Source organism: Sorex fumeus, unplaced genomic scaffold (genome assembly GCF_029834395.1).
Source record: "Sorex fumeus unplaced genomic scaffold, SorFum_2.1 ptg000061l, whole genome shotgun sequence".
Lineage (NCBI taxonomy): Eukaryota > Metazoa > Chordata > Mammalia > Eulipotyphla > Soricidae > Sorex > Sorex fumeus.
The window spans coordinates 18,594,983-18,614,754 of record NW_026606118.1 but is presented as its reverse complement, the minus strand read 5'-3'; the positions used below and the strand labels follow the sequence as shown (position 1 = coordinate 18,614,754).

Here is a 19,772-nt window from a genome sequence, read left to right as displayed (position 1 = left end):
GTAATAAGAAAAATGAAAATACAAATGTATATGCATGTATGTATAGACATAAATTGAAGTAGCCCTTCCTTTACACATAAAGGGTTAGCTAAACTTGAGAGTTTGATCAAATGATCTCACACAGGATGGTTATATGATGCTTTTAACCTATGATTTCCCCCCCTTGTTTATTTATTAATTGAGGTCCCATAACATATATTATGTTAATGATGGTTTTCTATAATTTGAATACCACACCCATCAGCAGTGTACTCACTCCCTTCCCCAGGGACTTCAATGCTATTCCCTTTTAACCCACCCCCACAAACTCAGTTGTATGGATTTCCCCATTGTGTTGCCCTTGACCCTTTGTTGCTACCTTGGTGTATATCTTTAAGTCCCATATATGAGAGAGATGATTCTGCATCTGTCTCTTTACTTCTGACTGACTTCATTCAGGATTGTATTCCTCATAGAAAATTGCATGACTTTATTCTTTCTTAGAGCTGCATATTTTTCATTGTGAATATATACAACAACTTGATCCATTCACCCATATTTAGAATTTGGGTTGTTTCCATATCTTGTCTATTGTATTAAGTGCTTCAGTGAACATAGGGGAGCATATTCTTTCAAATTAATTTTTGTGTTTTGGGGGGATAGATATTCGGCTTGTGATTTCGGTAATTGTACATAGTATTTTCTAAAATTTCTGCTCTTCTTTTTTGATCATATATATATATGTATGGGATGGAATTTTCAGTGTCACTTATGTTTCATAGGTATTTGGATTTTTCTATATTTTAAAATGTATATATCACGATTCACGATCACGACCACCCTGTTGTTCATTGATTGCCCCGAGCAGGTGCCAGTAACGTCTTCTTCGTCCTAGCCCTGAGATTTTTTTTTTTAAAGTGCCATATTCAAGGCTTTTTCAGGGTTAGGAGAATGAGACCCATCATTGTTACTGGTATTTGGCATATTGGGTATACCACGGGGAGTTTGCCAGACTCTGCCGTGTGGGCAGGTTACATTTGGTAGCCTGACAGTTTGTCCAAAGTAGGAATGAGATGATAAGATGTTGCGCAGCCGCGAATGCGGCCGCGTGCTTCCGGGAGCTGAGTGTGATAATCTCTGGATCCTGGCCGTTGTTGGAGTTACACGGCAGTTGGTGGGTGTAACTGTCTAGTTACTGGCAGGTCCAGTCCCAAACCGTGCAGGCTTGGAGATCTCAGCCCCGGGTCCCACACACCTGGGTTCCTCTGCCAGTTCTTTTATGCATGAGGCTCATCCAAGTGTGTGGAGAGTGGTCCCAGCATGGCCTTGGCTGGGTCCCGGTGGTCTTCAGCTGTTGGGCCCTGGTGGAGACAGTCAGGCACAGGGTAGGAGACTCTGTATGTATATATATATGTATATATACTTAACATATTGTTTAATTTTCTATTTTATAACAATATTCAAAGAACCTAGTCTGCTATTTTTTTACCAAGAAATGTACTAAGTTTATATGAATGAAAATCCTCAATGTCCTCTTATTCTATCATTTTCATCTTCCAGGTCTTTTTTCCCCCTTCTATCTCTTAGTCTGACTAGAATATGATTTTGTCTATCTGCTGAAGTTCTTTAATCAGGGAACTTCTCTAGGAAGCTGAATAGCAGTAGTCTGAATATTCTCATGAAATTTTCCCATTCTGTACTTGCAGTTGTAAGAACAGCAATAGTAGTGACTAATTTTCTCGTCATCTGAATTAGAGCTACAGGACATTTCAAAGTGTTCTGAGAAGAAGGTAGTATAGAAATAGAAATAAATGCACAAAGAAAAAAAGTTTTCTTGGCATGTGGAGTGAAGGCCAAAATATATATTGAAATTAAGAAAATTGTTAAAATGGATAAAATTGGCACAGTGCCACAAAGTGTCATTCTGGCTTCTTCAATATGATACTGGTAGGTTCAGATACTTAATATGTATATAAATGTAAGTCTTTATGAACACACTTAGTATGTTCATAAGAGTAAGTCATTGTTCCTCAAAGAATGAAATCTTTGAAGAACTATTTTCTTCCTTTTATGAGTGATAAATTGTAGGTATTGTGTAAGCAGAAAGATCCATGCTGAGTATATGTTCCAGAACAGATTATACACATGTATTCAGTTCTTTTAATTGCCTTTTTAAAATGTTTGCTTTATTGAAAAGTACTTGTTTTAAGAAAAACCTCATACTTGCCATTTTCAAAAGAATGATCCTTGACTTTGCAGAATTCTCTCAATATCCTTTAAAAGGTTATTCTTTTTGTTTGCTTGTTACCTTGTGGTGCTCAGGGGTTACTCCTGGCTCAGGATTACTCCTTGAATGCTTGGTAGTCCATATATTGGGTGCCAGGGATCAAACCAGGTGCAAGCAAGGCAAATACCCTCCCCACTGTACTATTGCTCTGGCCCCAACAGGTTAATCTACCTGGATTCTGAAGATCTCAAATGGATAGAAACATGTAAGCTATGGAGAATACAGACTACCAATTTATGAAATATAATTATGAGAAATGTAATGATGAGACTGAGCACAAAGAGTTCATTTTATTATCATAATTTAATAGCTAGACAATGATGATAATGTAAAGTCTCTCTGATTCTGCTGCATTGTTCTTACTTACTTACTTATAGTGTAGTCGAGCTTATCCAAGTATTTCTGAAAATCTCACGCTTACTTCTTTATGAAGAGATCAGCCAAGTGTGATATCTACCTCTCACATTCTCTCGATCACTGGTCACCTTTGCTGGGTTATACTGAAACACGTGAGGGAATATGGTCACAGTGAAAAGCCAAGTGTTTTAAGATTGCAACATGTGCCAATGGTTACTGCCTGTGATGTAGCAAATCACTGCAGTGGTTAGTGCTTCTTTGCCATTTGGGGCTGCTTTATGTGGGAGTCTGCCAAAATGATATTGGTTTTTGCTATCATATATTAAAAGAATTTGGGAGAAAACAGCCTTTTAAAATTCATCTTATTTCCTGAGAGAACTTTTCAAAGAATATATATATATATAATATTATACATATATATGAAGAGAGAGAGAAGAAGAGGAAGAGAGAAAGAGAGCTGAAAAAAGCCAAATAATAATATTGTATTAAACCCATGACCTCATTCCAATGAACATTTAGTGGATTTGTTTTCCTCATTTTAGAAGACATTATCTAGAAAGATCCCAGTTTGACATCAAGTTGCAAATTAGGGCAACATTTTTAATGCTGTCAATATTTTTCCCTTTGTAAAAGGATTGAGGAGATATCAGGGGTAAGAAGATTTCATATACCAAAAGATGAACTCCTTCAAGATGTGGTATTACTATTTTGTATCTCTATGGTAAATTAGGTAAGATTTGGCTGCAGACAACAGCAGCCAACAAGCAGATGTGTATTTGGTGATGGACCTCATTTCATATATAAGTAAATGCTGATATAGATTGTAGCGATGCTCAGGGCTTACCCCTAGTTCTGCACTCAGGGATTACTCCTGGTAGTACTCAGGCACTGTATGTGGTACTAGGGATCAAACCAGTGTCAGCTACATGAAAGGCAAGTGCCTTACCTGCTACACTATTGCTCAGACCCAGGTAATGTTATATTTGACTTTATATGTTTACTATAGTAAAATTATTTCTCATTTTTAATCAACAAAATACTTATAATTGTATTTAAGATGTCACATTTGGGGCTGGAATGATAGTACAGTGGGTTTGGCATTTGCCTTGCCTGTGATCGATCAATTCCACCTGTGGCACCCCATGTGGTTCTCTGAGCACCATCAGGAGTGAACCCTAGCCTCCCCACTAGGAGTAAGCCCTGAGCATAGCCAAGTGTGGTCCACAAATAACAACAACAAAAAACATGATCTATCAACAGTGGTTTACAGTGGGACTATAAATTACAATGACAGAAATGTGGTTTTATGTAGGAAGTTTTCAGATATAATAAAATTTTCTCTAGTTCATGTAAGATAATAAAAAAACAAAATAGAACAAAATGGGCTGAGAAAACCTTCTCTGCTATGAATAATTAGATGATCTTATTTATTTATTTTTAAAATCATTTTTTCCTCTATAAAAATATAAATATAGTATTCATGTTATTTAGTCTCCAGTAATAAAATTTATTTTATGACTAAACTGTAATCAATAGGAATGTAGTTAAATTAATTTCTTGTGAAGTTATTCATGAATTTTAATTAATTATTCTATCAGTTATCCTGTTTTTTTTTAAATTTTTAATAGTGAGACATCATGAGGTACAGTTGCAGACTTACACATTTTTGTGCTTGGATTTCAATTATACAATGATCAAATACCCATCCCTCCACCAGTGCCCATTTCCCACCACCAAGGATCCCAGTATCCCTCCCACCCCCTATCTCCCCCATCCCACCCTGCCTCTGTGGCAGGGCATTCCCTTTTGTTCTCTCTCTCTTATTGGGTGTTGTGGTTTGCAATGGGTGACAATCATGTTTGGTCTATAGTCTACTTTCAGCATGCTTCTCCCATCCTGGGAGGATCCTCCCAACACCTTTATTTGGTGTTCCCTTCTCTATCGGAGCTCCCTTTTCCCCTAGCATGTGTGGTTGTCCTCCAGGTCATTGAGTAAAATTCCTGGTACTAATCTCTGCCATTCTTGGGTGTTAGTCTCCTATTTTGTTACTTTATGTTCCCCAGGTGAATGCAATCTTTCTATGTCTATCCCTTTCTTTCTGAGTCAATTCGCTTAACATGATACTTTCCATGTAGTACCACTTATATGTAAATTTCATGACTTCATCTTTTCTAACAGCTACATAGTACTCCATTGTGTAAATGTACCAAAGTTTCTTTAACCAGTCATCTGTTCTCGGGCACTCAGGGTTTTTCCAGATTCTGGCTATTGGAAAGAGTGCTGCAATGACCAAACAATTGCAGATGTCACTTTGACTATACTTTTTTGCCTCTCTGGGATATATTCCCAGGAGTCTACCTGTTATCTTGTTAAAGTCATAAGAATACACTGAATAAGGCCAATCAGTATTTAATGTATCAGTTTGTGATCTTGGATCACAGTCAATAGATCTGCAGGAGAATCAAAACTTTGACATTGGACAAATTGTTCTAGGATTATAAAAAGTAAGTTAACTAATCATTGTCAAGTATAGAGCTACTGTATACTCTTAAAAACATCAAATCAAATTGTTTGTTGGAAAATATGCTGTGTCTAGTAGTAGATTCATCTACTCACCTAGAAACCATTAAATTTGTGAGAATTTCCTTAGTATTGGCATGATTTGTCAACTGTGGTCAAGCACTTACAGTAGCACTGCATGACATAGATCATTAGGAGTATGATTATTCAAACAAAGTATACCACATTTAATGACATATTTTTAACTGTGTGTGTTTGTGTGTGTGTATGTGTATGTGTGCGTGTATACAGGGGATAGAACCCAAGGCCTTACACATCCTAATGATTTTTCTTGATTATTATTTCATCTTCTATTTCTCCTCTGTGCAAAACAATTAAGAGAATGAAGTCAATAATCTTTCCTATCACCCCCATCTCTATTATTGTGTACTGTATTGCATATCACCTCTCCCAATTATTCTTTTAAAATATATTATTTTCATTTTCATTTTATTATATTATAGGCTCTGACTGTACATATTCTGGATATACTACATAATAAATTCACTTACATATAATATCAAATGATTAGTAAAATAATTCTACTATGCACTCATTATCTCAATAGATAAACAAAGGAAAAAGTATTTTTCTTGTGTAGAAAGAGTTACTTAACTCTCTTTTCTCTCAGGCAACTTTCAAGTATGTCCTATAGGAATGTTAAATATAATCAAGATTGTGTCTATCATTTTGCCAGTATTTGTTTATCTTATACTTTTTTAGCTTTGACCACCTTCATCCAATTTCTGTACTCCATCTATCATCTGGTTACCACAAATCTGATCTATTATGAGTTTGATGTTTTTAAGAGTATACAGATAAGTGAGATCATGCAGTGTTTTCTCTCTGACTTAATTTTAGCCTAATAATACCTTTACAGTCACAATTTTATCACAAATGATAAAATTTCCTTCTGTTCCATGACTAAGTAGAGTTCCACTGTGTATATGTGAATTCATTTACCACAGTGTGCTAGCACAACCTCTGTATCCATTTATGTGTTGGTGGATATTTCAGTTGGTTCCACAGTTTAGGTCTGGGTTATTATAAATGATGTTGCAATGGACATGGTGGGTGTCACTTTTTTTTTAAACAGTGGTTTTATTTCTTATGACTGTATTCTCTAGTGGAATTTCTAGATTTTATAATAGTTCTATCTTGAATTTCTTGAGAAACCTCCATATTATTTTTTATAGTGACTGAATTAGCTTACCCTTGACACCAAGAGTGCTCAAATATTCACTTTTATTCACATCTTAACTAGCATTTTTTATCCCTGGTCTTTTTTTTGATAGTCATCTTAAAAGATATAATATCTCAAGTGGTTTTAATTTTTATTTTTATTGAGATTAGTGATATTGAGCATCTTTTCATGTAGCTAAGATTATTGGATTAAAATTTTGTTAATTTGCTATTGTGTTCTTTAAATATTTGGGATAGTAAATTTTTATCAAATATATAACTGGAGATATTCTCTCCATTTAGTGAGTTATGTTTTCATTTTGACAATGATTTTTTTTGCTGTGCTGCTTAGTTTGTTAAAGTTTCACTTATTTTTAATTTTTGTAACTTTTGCTTTAGGTTTCACTAGAAAAAAATAATTGCCCGGTTGCATATCAGAGTTTTTGTTTCATTACTTTCTAGGGAGTTTTATGATTTTAGGTTGTACATTTGAAGTTGGTTTTTGTGAATGGTGTAGGATAAGTGTCTGTTTTCTTCAGTAATTTTTTGGCATTGTTTTCTGACTCAGAAAATTTACCCTGTGTCATTCTGAATTAAGAAGCGTTAATTTTTTTTCTTCTTCCTGTGATAACAATGTGATATTAGCCTTTTTGAAAGTAAGATGTATTTTAAACATCAGGTTTGGAAAAAAATCAGAAAAGCAATAATGACTCCTGCCAAACAATTACGTAATTAATTAAAATTTATCTATTTTGTCAATACAATAGAAATAAAGCATTACAGAGTAGAAAGCTATATAATAAATGTTCCATTATACTGCATAGGTTGTTGGTTTTGAATCATTTTTGTTGAGAAACTCCCCACTGCCATTTTTTTACTATGAGCTTCCTTTCCATTATTTTAAGCTGATATGCAGCTTTTAAATGATAGCTCAATGTAGATTCATCAGACATAATCTCCAATGCTCTGAAAAATATCAAAATTTTATTCTCTTAAATAAATTCAATAATTTCAAATACCATAAGTTTTAAATATAAATCTGATTGAAAATATTCAAGCACTTTGCAAATGGAATATCTTTGGGATTATCTGAAGTGAGTTTGATGTTTAAAATCTATGTTACAGAAAAAATATTTGAATATATACACATTTTTGTTGAAAAGAAATATGGGTTTATCAACAAAAGACTTCTGATTCTCAAAATATGTGCCACTAGTCTGGAATTCGATGTAGGAAGTAGAATGGAAAAAACAAATTAAAGGAAGAAAAAAAATCAATATAAAATTTCTAACTTGTTTGTGTACTGCCTCTTCAAGGTATAATTTCATGCCATAAAACTCACCCATTGTAACTGTGCAATTACAAGTTTTTAATAAATTTATACAGTTGAACTGTTTCCTTCTTTTTAAAGTTTATACCAACTCTGTAAGATTCTCTTACATTAGATCAACATTTTTTCAATCTTTCTACACCCACTTATTTGCACCAGCCTCTGGATTGCTGTTTGAAGATCACTGCATTAGATCTACTTCATATTATTTATCTCTGTAGAGTACCATTCATTTAAAGTGTGATCAGGAAAATGCTAACAGTATTATTTCCGAGTGGAAAGTACAATGGACATATTAAAATAGTTGCAATAATGAAGTTGCTTTATGTGGAAAAACGGCTATCATTTTATTTTAAAACTCAGGAAATAATTTTTTTTTACAGTATATTTTGCTGCCTCTTTCTTGCAGAACCTAAATACATATTTGGATAAGTGACCTTTGTGTCCTTCATAGGAGCACATCATGGTGTTGTTTTTCAGATACTTTTCTAGAGAAAATAAATTATTTTAGAGTTAATCTTTCCATTATTAAAAGATGGAGAAAATATCTAAGGTATTCAGCCTTCTGGAAAAATTGCAATGTTCTGTGTTTTAAATAAATAGGAGCTTTTAGTGAAGTATGACATTCTGAAATTGAATATAATCAGGAGACTGACAAAGCTGATGCGCATTTATTTATTTATTTAAAAAATTTTATTAGTGAAACCCATGAGGTACAGTTGTAGACTTATAATTTTTTGTGCTTGGGTTTCAGTTATACAATGATCGAATACCCATTCCTCCACCAGCGCCCATTCTCCACCTCCAGTGTTCCCAGTATCCCTCCCACCCCCCTATCCCCCCCCATCCCACCCCACCCCTGTGGCAGGGTATTCCCTTTTGTTTTCTCTCTCCTCTTGAGTGCTGTTGTATGCAAAAGAGGCATTGAGTGGCAATCATGTTCATTCTATAGTCTACTTTCAGCATGCATCTCTCATCGTGGGAGGCTTTTCCCAACACCCTTTATTTGGTGCTCCCTTCTCTATCTGAGCTGCCTTTTCCCCTAGCATGTGCAGCTGGCCTCCAAGCCATGGAGTGAACCTCCTGGTACTTATCTTGGCTATTCTTTGGTGTTAGTCTTCTATTTTGTTATTTTAGATGAATGCAGTCTTTCTATGTCTGTGCCTCTCTTTCTGACTCATTTCACTTAGCATGATACTTTCCATGTAGTACCACTTGTATGTAAATTTTATGACTTCATCTTTTCTAACAGCTGCATAGTACTCCATTGTGTAGATGTACCAACATTTCTTTAACCAGTCATCTGTTCTCAGGCACTCAAGTTTTTTCCAGATTTTGGCTATTGTGAATAGTGCAGCAATGAATATAGAAGTACAAGTGTCATTTTGACTGTACTTTTTTACCTCTCCAGGATATATTCCCAAGAGTGGTATAGCTGGGTCAAATGGGAGCTCACTTTCTAATTTTTGGAGAATCGTCCATACTGTTTTCCAAAAGGGCTGAACCAGTCGGCATTCCCACCAGCAGTGAAGGGGAGTCCCTTTCTTACCACATCCACGCAACACAGGTAGCCTTTGTTCTTTTGGATGTGGGCCAGTCTCTGTGGTGTGAGATGATATCTCATTGTAATGATTTCAACTTACATGCACTTAAATGGGCTTTCTCTAGATCTCAAGGGCAGAGAATGATTACTAATTAACTGATGGGCTATTGCTTTGTGAAAAACACTTATTTCAGTCTGGAATGATTGTCTCAGGTTAGGGCGATCCCAGATACCCCATATGGTACCCCCCCTAGACTGCTTGCTATATTATCTCTGAATGCAGGGCCAGAGGTTAGCCCTGAGCATTCCTGGCCAGGTGTGGCCCCCAAACAAAAACAACTCCCCCACCCTTTTCAAAGGTAGATTAATGAGAGCTTTGTGGAAGATCAGATTGCTAGCAAAAAACCAATGAGAAATATTTTTTAGATGGAGAATTTTGAAGACTGGAAAGAATAACTAGTTTAGAGGATATCAGAGGTATTTTGGACATGTATGTCAGTCACAGAAAAGCCTGCCATTCTATAATAATTGGAGTGATTGATCACCTATTTCTCTACCTTCTAGATAACAGACATCAAAATACAAAGAAAAATACCCCATTTGCTTCTTTACTTGCCTTTAGGGTATTAGAAACACTAAAGGAAAGAGTCTTAAACATCTTATATGTCTATAAGTCATTGGCTCAATTTGATTGGCTGAGAAAAAGGAGGTCATAATGATTCATCCTCAAATTGTGTTGAAATCTGATCAAAGGCAACAGGAATTTTTCTTAGTACACTTTCATACTCCTGATAACAATTCAATTCTAATTTGGCTGCATTTCACAATCACAAGGACACTTAAAAATACAAATTTCTGGATCTTACCCAAGTCCATCAGTAGAATTTCTTGATCAAGGACTTTGAATTTTTTAATTTTAAGTAACTGAATTAGTGCTACTACACTGGGAAACCTCTATCAGTTGAATATTCGTCTGATATTTACTATAAATCAGTTTATTATAGGACATACTTCAATGGGAAGATCAAGGCAGAAATTTAAATCCACTGCTTGTCATTCTGCAATTTTAGATCCATTTAAAGCATTTTATTAAAATATTTTTTAAAATTAAATTACCATGAGATAAACAGTTACAAAGTTGTCCATGAATGGGTTTCAGTCAGACAATGCTTTTCTAGGAATTTATTTTACTCATTTAAGGTATCTGTTTGGTTGGCATGAGGTTGTCCATAGTATAATTTTATAATAATATTTATTTATCTATCATAGATGATCCCTTTTATTATTGATTTTACATATTTGCATCTGTTATATTTAAGAAGGTTAGCTAAAAATTTATCAATTTGTTATCCTTTGAAAATAACTAATTTTTTGATTTTTTCAAAATTTCTTCCTATTTTTCTTTTCTTTATTTCATGAAGTTCATTTTAATTTTTACTTCTTTCCTTCTTACTTTGGTTTCAATTTGCTCTTATTTTTCTTGTCACAAGATCTTTAAGTCAAATATTATATGTTGATTTGAAATTGTTCTTTTAAAATATACATAATTTTCTCTCTAAGCACATTTTTTCTCTAAGCACTGCTTTAATTGTGTCTCAGAGGTTTTAGTACACTAATTTTTCATTCATATCATAACCTATATTTTTATTTATTTACAAATCCTGGCTATTAATATTGCGATTGCTTAATTTTAATGTACTTGAATATATAAGTTTCTTGTTGTTTGGGGGTCACACCCATCAATGTTCAGGGGTTACTCCTAGCTCTTGCTCAGGAGTTACTCCTGGCATTGTTTGGAGAAACTTATGGGGTAACGTGGACTGATCTCAGGTTGACTGCATGCAAGGTGAATGCCCTATGTGCTGTACTATCACCCTGGCCCTGTCAAATTTATTTCCATTATGAGTTTGATTAAATTTAATTGAAAAAAAGTCTTTAGTAATTTCAGAATTATATTGTTGAGCATATCCTCTGTCACTATCATCATGATGTCACTTTCTTCAGTATAATAAGAAAAATTGTTTCATTAGTGGTCATTCTATGGTTTATCATATAAATTTTGACTTCTCAGACCTTCTTAAATATATGATAACCTAATTCAATAGTATCATATAAATATTGCATTTTTATAGTAATATTAACTATTTCTTCTTTTTGGGCTATTATTATTATACATATATGTTAAATGCAGCAATGTGTAATGACAAGTATCACTTTACAATTTCTGCCTATTTAAGAGGTTGACAATGAAAGAACAAAGACATAGTTTTGGAATTTGTTGCTTTTATTATATTATTTACCACTTTTGATTCTATACAAATTTTTTTCCTATGAATTCAACTTACTGTTTTCTGTTCCAAAACATTTTCACTCCCACCCCCAATTTTTATGCTATTGCTAAATATATTGAATTTATGTTACAATCCCCTAATGTCATAAATATTTTATGTTAGACAGTCACCTTTTATTTTATTAAAAGATGCTTTCTAAATCATTAATTTTTGGGAAAATATACATTTATACTCTTAAATTAATCATTTAACAACCCAAACCTGCACTATTGTGTGTATGTGTGTGCATGTGTATCACTGTGTGTGTGTGTGTGTGTGTGTGTGTGTGTCTGTGTGTGTTTCCATCAGGAATAGCTTGCATTGAGCCTGAAAATTTCTTGTAGAATTTTTTTGAAAAGTAGATTTGCTAGGAATGAATTTGCTGTGTTTTAGTGGGAATTAATATGTTCATTTTAACTTTACCTTTGAAATTTTTTTCTTGCTGTAAATAATATTCATATTTGGTAACATATAAATTTAAGCACTATAAATATGTTCTCTAACAGCTTTCTGTTCACCATTGTATTTCCTAAGAGATCATTCATTAATCCTATTGCATACAACTGTGTGAAATGACTGCTTTTGATTTTGTCACCTTACTTTATCTTGAATTTTAGCATTTTCTCTATGAACAACCAAGCTGTCATTTCTTTGTGTTTATCAAATAACAAGTTTAGTTATTTCTTGCACATTTAGAAAAAAAATTTTGTGAATTCGCGATGTTTTCAGATGTCTTTTGCTGATTTTTTTTCTCTTTTTATTTCATCTAAAAAAATAAAAGGAGAAAAAAATCAGCAAAAGACATCTGAAAGCATCGCAAATTCACAGAAATTTTTTCTTTTATTTCATCTGGGCTGGAGCAATAGCACAGCAGTAGGTATGGCATTTGCCTTGCACGTGGCTGACCCAGCTAACCCAGGATCAATTCCACCACCCCTCTCTGAGAGCCCAGCAAGCTACCAGGAGTATCCTGCCCTCACAGTAAAGCCTGGCAAACTCCCCGTGACATACTTGATATGCCAAACACAGTAACAACAAGTCTCACAATGGAGACGTTACTGGGCACAAACAAATTGATAAACAGCGGGAGAACAGTGCTTTATTTCATCTACTCTTTCTAGTACTTTTATATATAAGATTGTATTCTTAAAGGTGTCTCACATTTTTCTGAGTTTGTACTTTTAAATTTTGCTCTATTTTCTATTTCTCCATTAGATTGTATAATCTCTATGATCTTCGGTTTCACTTAGTCTTTCTTCCGTCAGTTTAAACCTACTGTTTAGCCCTCCTATATTTCACTTATTATATTTTTACATTTCTAATGTCTCTGTACTTTTTCCCATAAGTTGTGTTGATGTTTTAGAAGTCCAATATCTTATCCATTGCATGACAGAGCCAGGCCTGTTGATATTTTAGACATGCTATTATTTTCTTTTTATAATCATAGTTTTCTTAGTTCTTTAGATATGTTCTAAGGATATTTTATAATCTGTGTTGTAATTGACATCAGTTTATTTATAGGAAATTTTTTCTTCTTTAAAAAAATATATATATATATATATATGTCTGAGGGGTCGGAGAGATAACATAGCAGGTAAGGCACTTGCTTTGTCTGCAACCAACCCAGAATTCATCCTGACATCCCATATAGTCCCAGGAGTAATTCCTGAGTACAGAGCTAACACTAATCTCTGAGCACTGCAGGGTGTGCCCCCACCAAAGAGCCCCCCAACAAAAATAAAAGCAATGAGACATGTTTTTTTAAATTGTATATTTGGGGGTATGGTGCCACCGGCAGGTCAACCTATACCTGTGGGGCAAGTGCATCAGTAGCCTGATGGTGCCTTCAGACTTCCTGATACCCCCAAATTGCCGCTGTGCCTTTGGCTGGACCTCAACAACTTGGGGCCAAGTTCACCAAGAAATTAAATAGGCTAAAGTTAGGTATGTGGGAGCCACACCCACAAACCACCTCTGCCTCAGCTATATAGGCTCATTTATTGGCCTTATTTCAGAGACCCATACATCTCAAAAGAGATCAAAAGCTGTAGTTAGGGCTGGAGTGCTGTGGGCAAGTAGACACGCCCTTCAGGGCATATGCCAATAATTTATTTCTCTGGAAAAGATGGAAACAAGGGCCGTGATCCAGAGTCACACAAAAGAATCTTTGAACCCAGCAGCTCGTTGCAGAGATGCCTCTGGACTTGAAGCCAGGCTGACTTCACCTGGGTGCCTCACATGGGGGTAGGTGTTGTCCCTCCACCTAGCCCCTAAAAATCCCAGCAGCTACCAACTTCCAGAACACAGTGATAAGTGTAAGTACAGGGATTCAGTGATGGCAAATTCCAGGCCTCAAGGGATAGGGGATGGGCGGGTCCCTCTCATGCCCTGTCCCTATGGGACCCTGGAGGTTATGCTGACAAACTGCCTCCGGCTGCTACTTAAACTCCTTGACAGTCATGATCCACACACACACACAAAAGAATCTCTGAACCAAGCAACTTGCTGCAGAGATTTCTCCAGACCCTAATTATCTAAACTTTTAGAAATATAGGAGCACTTGACTACTCTCACGACCGTGTGACATCTTATACTATTCATAACAAGCAATACAAAAGAGAGTATGGGGGAGACTGTCATAGAGGCAGGGGGAGGCGTGGGATTGGGGGAGATATTGGGGACCTTGGTGGTGGAAGATATGCACTGGTGGAGGGTTGGGTGATCGATCACTGTATGACAGAAACTCAAACAGGAAAGCTTTGTAACTGTATCTCAAGGTGATTTAAAAAATAATAATAAAAAAATAAAATTAACATTCTGAATAAAAAAAAGTAATGTGGAGTTCACGCACAATTCAATCAGCTTAATCAATGGCTGAATAAATAGTAGTACTCCTAAATTAGAAAAATGTATAGCAGAATTCTAACTTCTGACTGGTTTCTCTAGAATTTTACACAACGCTTGGGTACACATTCTTCACTTTGTGATTCAGTTATATTTGGGCATAACTACCTTCTAAAGTCAGTTTTTGGTAGTTCTGACTACCAAAGATTTGGAAAGGGAGTCCTATTCGGAGATTTCTTCTACTGGAAATTGCTAAATCCTAACAATCATAACTCTATTCTTTCATCTAATTTGAATGGATAATAAAACAATTAAGATTCACCAGTTTAACTATCCTAAAAAGCAAACATAAATACCTGTTCAAAGTGATCAACATTTCCAGAATTTTAAGCTATAGACTATGAAAATTTAATTATTACACGATGAAAAATTATAACTTTTCCTGATGTCCTTATGCAGAGTCTGACTTTTTCTGAAAGCTGAAAATAGAGCATGCTCTGAAATTCCTTGTAGTGTTTTTATCTTTTCCATAGTTTTAATTTATTCCTGTAGTTATATTCCATATAAAATTGCCATAATGATATGTTTCTAGTGTAGATGCAACATGAGATTTCTGAAAATATTGCGCAGTAACTAGAAAGCATGCGCCAAAGAACTACTGCATTAACCATTCCTCTTCAATAAGTTAAAATATTTTTTATTTCTTACTTATCAAGTGTATCATATTATAAAGTTTTAATCATTCACTACAGTGAATTCATGGGAACTGCCATTCTAGATAAATGCTCAAAGGAGCTAAAATTGCAAATATGTGTCATAAAAGAAGTACAGGAGTGGCGGCTGGATGGATAATACAGAAGTTAAGGTGTTTGTCTTGATATGGCCAAAGCGGGTTGATCCATTGCATCCCATATGGTCCTTTGAACACCATTAGGAATAGTTCCTAAATGCGAGCCAGAAGTAACCACTGAGCATCACCAGGTGTGGCCCAAAAACCAAAGGGGGAAAAAAGATGTGCAGGAATACCTAACGTGAATGTTTGCCTAACTAAGTGTGGATTATTGAAAATTAGTCAGTTGATTTAATACTTACAGTTGGTACATTCTGCTGGAAAATTGCAGTACTTAATGTAAGCTAACTTAATGACACTTACAAGCACAAAAGAATAATCAAAAGTTCTTTTGCTTGTCTCACATTATTAAATAAAAAAAGTGACTCCCAGGGCTTTGCGTCTTAAGTTTTCTGTGAAGAAGTAAAGGTGTTTGCTGAACCTGACTTTCTTTAGAGAAAGAAATATAGTTTTCATCTATCTAAGACCTTATCATTTCACTCTGAAAGAATTTGCCTATAAACCCACCCATTGTTGTTGCTGGATTTCAGGTTCTTTCTGGTTGTTTTATGGAGATCAAGTAATTTGCCATGCAATTCTCTGTGTGGGTAGCATATCTGGATTCTCATGAACAAACCAGCAAGAAGGACATAGAGTGAAAAAGGAAATGAGAGACATGGAGAGAGAGAGAGAGAGAGAGAGAGAGAGAGAGAGAGAGAGAGAGAGAGAGAGAGAGAGAGAGAGAGAGGATGAATAGATAGAAAAAGTTTAACTATGTGTTAGTGGAAAAAAAGCATATTTTGGCAATTTATTCTGTGGAAAATCACGGAATGATAGAATGTATTTGTTACATTGGTACATTGACTAAATGTTATAGTACACTGAAGTCACCATCGTCACTGTCACTGTCACTGTCCTCCTGTTGTTCATTGATTTTCTCGAGGGGGCCCAGTAATGTCTCCATTGTGAAACTTGTTGTTACTGTGTTTGACATATTGAATATGTCATGGGGAGCTTGCCAGACTTTGCTGTGCGGGCAAGATACTCTTGGTAGTTTGCTGGGCTCTCCGGGAGAGATGGAGAAATTAAACCCAGGTTGGCCAAGTGGGCCTCGTGCAAGGCAAACGCCCTACCCGCTGTGCTATCGCTCCAGCCCTAAGGGAAGGGATTACATTGTAATGCAGTCCAACAATGACCAAAAAGTCATTATGTGGTACATGACTATAGTCATGATCTATTTGTAACCTAATCATAGAAGTAATGTCCCATTACTTAAACATTATTCTCTTTATTAGAAGTATATCTCTAGGTCTTGTAACTCACGGGGCTGAATTTCACAAGAGAACTATCCTCTTAGAGGCTCATATAGTGTACTAGTCTAAGCAGAACCACAGTAGTTTACTGTATAATACGTTTTCTTTGAGAATTTTGGTTTTAGTAATTTTATGTTCTTATTTTTACTGCATTTTGCTAATAATGTTAAGGAAGTAATCAAGGAAACTTATGCAGTATCACCGTTAAAGGACATAAATACCTTCTGTTAGCGTCATCCATTGAGTTTTCTAAATTTTTGAGTGAACATATATCACAACCTCTAGTTTTCTTTAAATTCCATCACCATTTCTCTGATATACTATATTATATTGTATTTCTTCTCCTACCTGCAGACTACTCTCTTTGATTCATTCTGTATCACTGTATCAATGTCATCCCATTGTTTGTTGATTTACTCAAGCGGTCACCAGTAACGTCTCTATTTGTCCCAGCCCTGAGATTTTAGCAGCCTCTCCTTACTCATCATTCCCAATGATTGGAGGCTCTTTCAGGGTCAGGGAAATGAGACCTGTTATTGTTACTGTTTTGGGCATATCGAATACGCCACAAGGAGCTTGCCAGGCTCTGCCCGTGAGGGCAGGATACTCTCAGTAGCTTGCTGGTAGTGGAGGTCGGCTGCTGGGGCTGGATCCCTTGGAGTGGGGAGGGCTCTCACCCATCCCCCTCTGGGGCGCCCCGAGTGATTCATTAGAATTCTTAAATTTATAATTTATAGTTTGCTAGTACTCATCTCTAATTCTAACGATAAAGAAATAACATATGTATTGTTTATCTTCTTCTGGAATAAGAAAAGCCCAGTGTCCTCCCTAGAGATAATATAGGCTGCCTTAGGACTTCAAAAAGATACTGTCTCTATTTAAGAGAAGTTGTGTGTACCTGTATAATATCACCGTTAACCATCTTTCTTCTCCTTTATTAGGAGAACAGGTAATCTACTAAATATAGTCCTCATCTCAGATATTATTTTATTTGTTAAATCATAAAATATAAGCATATAAAGACTGGGTCATTTGTTTAGCTCATTGGTAACTCAGCATTATCTTTATTACAGTGATTTGAAGTTGGGAGATATACCTGACACAGTAAATGAAAAAAATGTTGACAATTGGAATAATCTACAAAACAAAGAAATATATTTCTCTGTGTCAGTGAAGATCCTTTAATTGAAAATAGTCAAATTTACAGGTACACCTTTCAAGAGTTGGAAAGGATTAATACACTAGAAGATCTTTTGGTCTGCATATGTTGTTGTTCCACACTCTGCTATGCTCAGGGCTTGCTACTGACTCTTATTCAGGGATCACTTCCGGCAACCTTAGGGAACAATGTGGGATGCTGGGGAATGAACCTGTATCAGCGTGTGGGAGGCCAGCACTATACTCACTGTGCTATCTCTCTGGCCTCTGGTCTGCATGGTTTAAGTCATAGTCTTTAAGAAATGATGGTGCAGGGACTATAGCAATTACAGTACTTGTCATGCATTTGGCCAACTCTAGTTTATTCCCCAGCACCTCATAGTCCCCCAAGCACCAGCAAGAGTGACTCCAAACATGTAGATATCGAGCACTACTGAGTCTGGCCCCAAACATACGCTTGTCCCTCACACCTGCAAATTGATTAAAAATAATGGTTCAGGAACTAGAGCGATAGTACAGTGGGTAGAGTGTGTTCCTTGCATGTGGCTGACCCAGGTTCAATCACAGGCATCCCATATATAGTCCCTGGAGCACCACCAGGGATGACTCTTGAGTGCAAAGCCAGGAAGAACCCCTAAGCATCATTGGGTGTAACCCAAAAAAGCAAAAAAAAAAAAAAAGGTTCAGTAGTCTTACCTATATTTTGAGAATTAAGGTATAGAGTCGTAGATTCAATGTATTCTTGCCAGGGGGAAGGGGGTGGTTCTGATCAATTGGGGTGAGAAAATTGATATCAACTATTCACAAATTGTGACTTAGTGGCATTTTAGTTTAGATTTGTTGGGTCTATCTCCTCCAGAATCAACAGTTCAAAAATATTTAAAATTTAAAAATCGTTAAGTTTCCACTTCAGATAAACAAAACAACCTAGAGTTATTCCATATTCCCTAAAGAATATGAAACTGTATTTATGAAAAACCAAAATAATTAGGGGTTTCAGTAAATTATTCGAAGATAGAATTACACATTTTAATGAAGTAATTTCTCCAAATGAACTTTATTTAATTAAAATCAAGTTATGACTGAAATAGTTTTGACTGATAGCCTCGAGAGTCAGAAATGCCTGGATTTGATCTCCAGCTATCCTACAGTTACCACCTCTTTGGGTTACTGCAACCTGGGATGGATATGATAAAATTTAAGCACTTTAAAGAATTTTCTTGCATGTTATTATTAAACCAGTGCATATTAGCTCTAAGTCTTAGACATAGTGTTGAATTATTGAATGGATTCAGTCTGGATTTTCTTTTCATCTTGAAGTTTTAAATATTCAGTTTCAAGAAGTGAAAAATGTACAAAAGCCCTCTATGTCTGACCTTTAGAACATATGATTTCCTAATCCCAAACTAGCAGAGTAACAGGAACTGACATGTATTTTCATTGTGACTTTCTCTGGCAATTCACATCAGCTACTATAGAATGGAATGAGCTGTGCTTTTAAACCTAAAAAATATTTTAGTATTCTCTTTTAGTATTTAGTATTCTCTTTTAGTATTTTTTAGTATTCTCAATTTTAGTATTCTCTTTATTTTTTTTTTCACCTTGTTATATTCTGAAAACAGCATATGCGAGTTAAAATTTGATTTTTCCCTCTTGAAAAGGTAAAGGTAAAGGTAAAGGCCCTCCCGTTGATCGTCGATTTGCTCGAGCGGGCCCAGTAACGTCTCCATTGGAGACTTTGTTGTTACTGTGTCTGGCATATCGAATACTCTCCGTAGCTTGCCGGGCTCTCCGAGAGGGGCGGAGGAATCGAACTCGGGTCGGCCATGTTGGCCGCTTGTAAGGCGAACGCCCTACCCGCTGTGCTATCGCTCCAGCCCCGATAGCACAGTGGGTAGGGCGTTTGCCTTACACACAGCCAACATGGCCGACCCGAGTTCGATTCCTCCGCCCCTCTCGGAGAGCCCGGCAAGCTACCGAGAATATTCGATATGCCAGACACAGTAACAACAAAGTCTCCAATGGAGACGTTACTGGGCCCGCTCGAGCAAATCAACGATC

General features: G+C 35.9%; 1 protein-coding gene across 2 annotated transcripts in view; it reads left to right on the top strand.

Moving 5' to 3' along the window:
• GRM1 (glutamate metabotropic receptor 1) overlaps positions 1 to 19,772 on the top strand; it is a 493,073-nt gene that overhangs the window by 135,151 nt on the left and 338,150 nt on the right. The window lies entirely within an intron of this gene.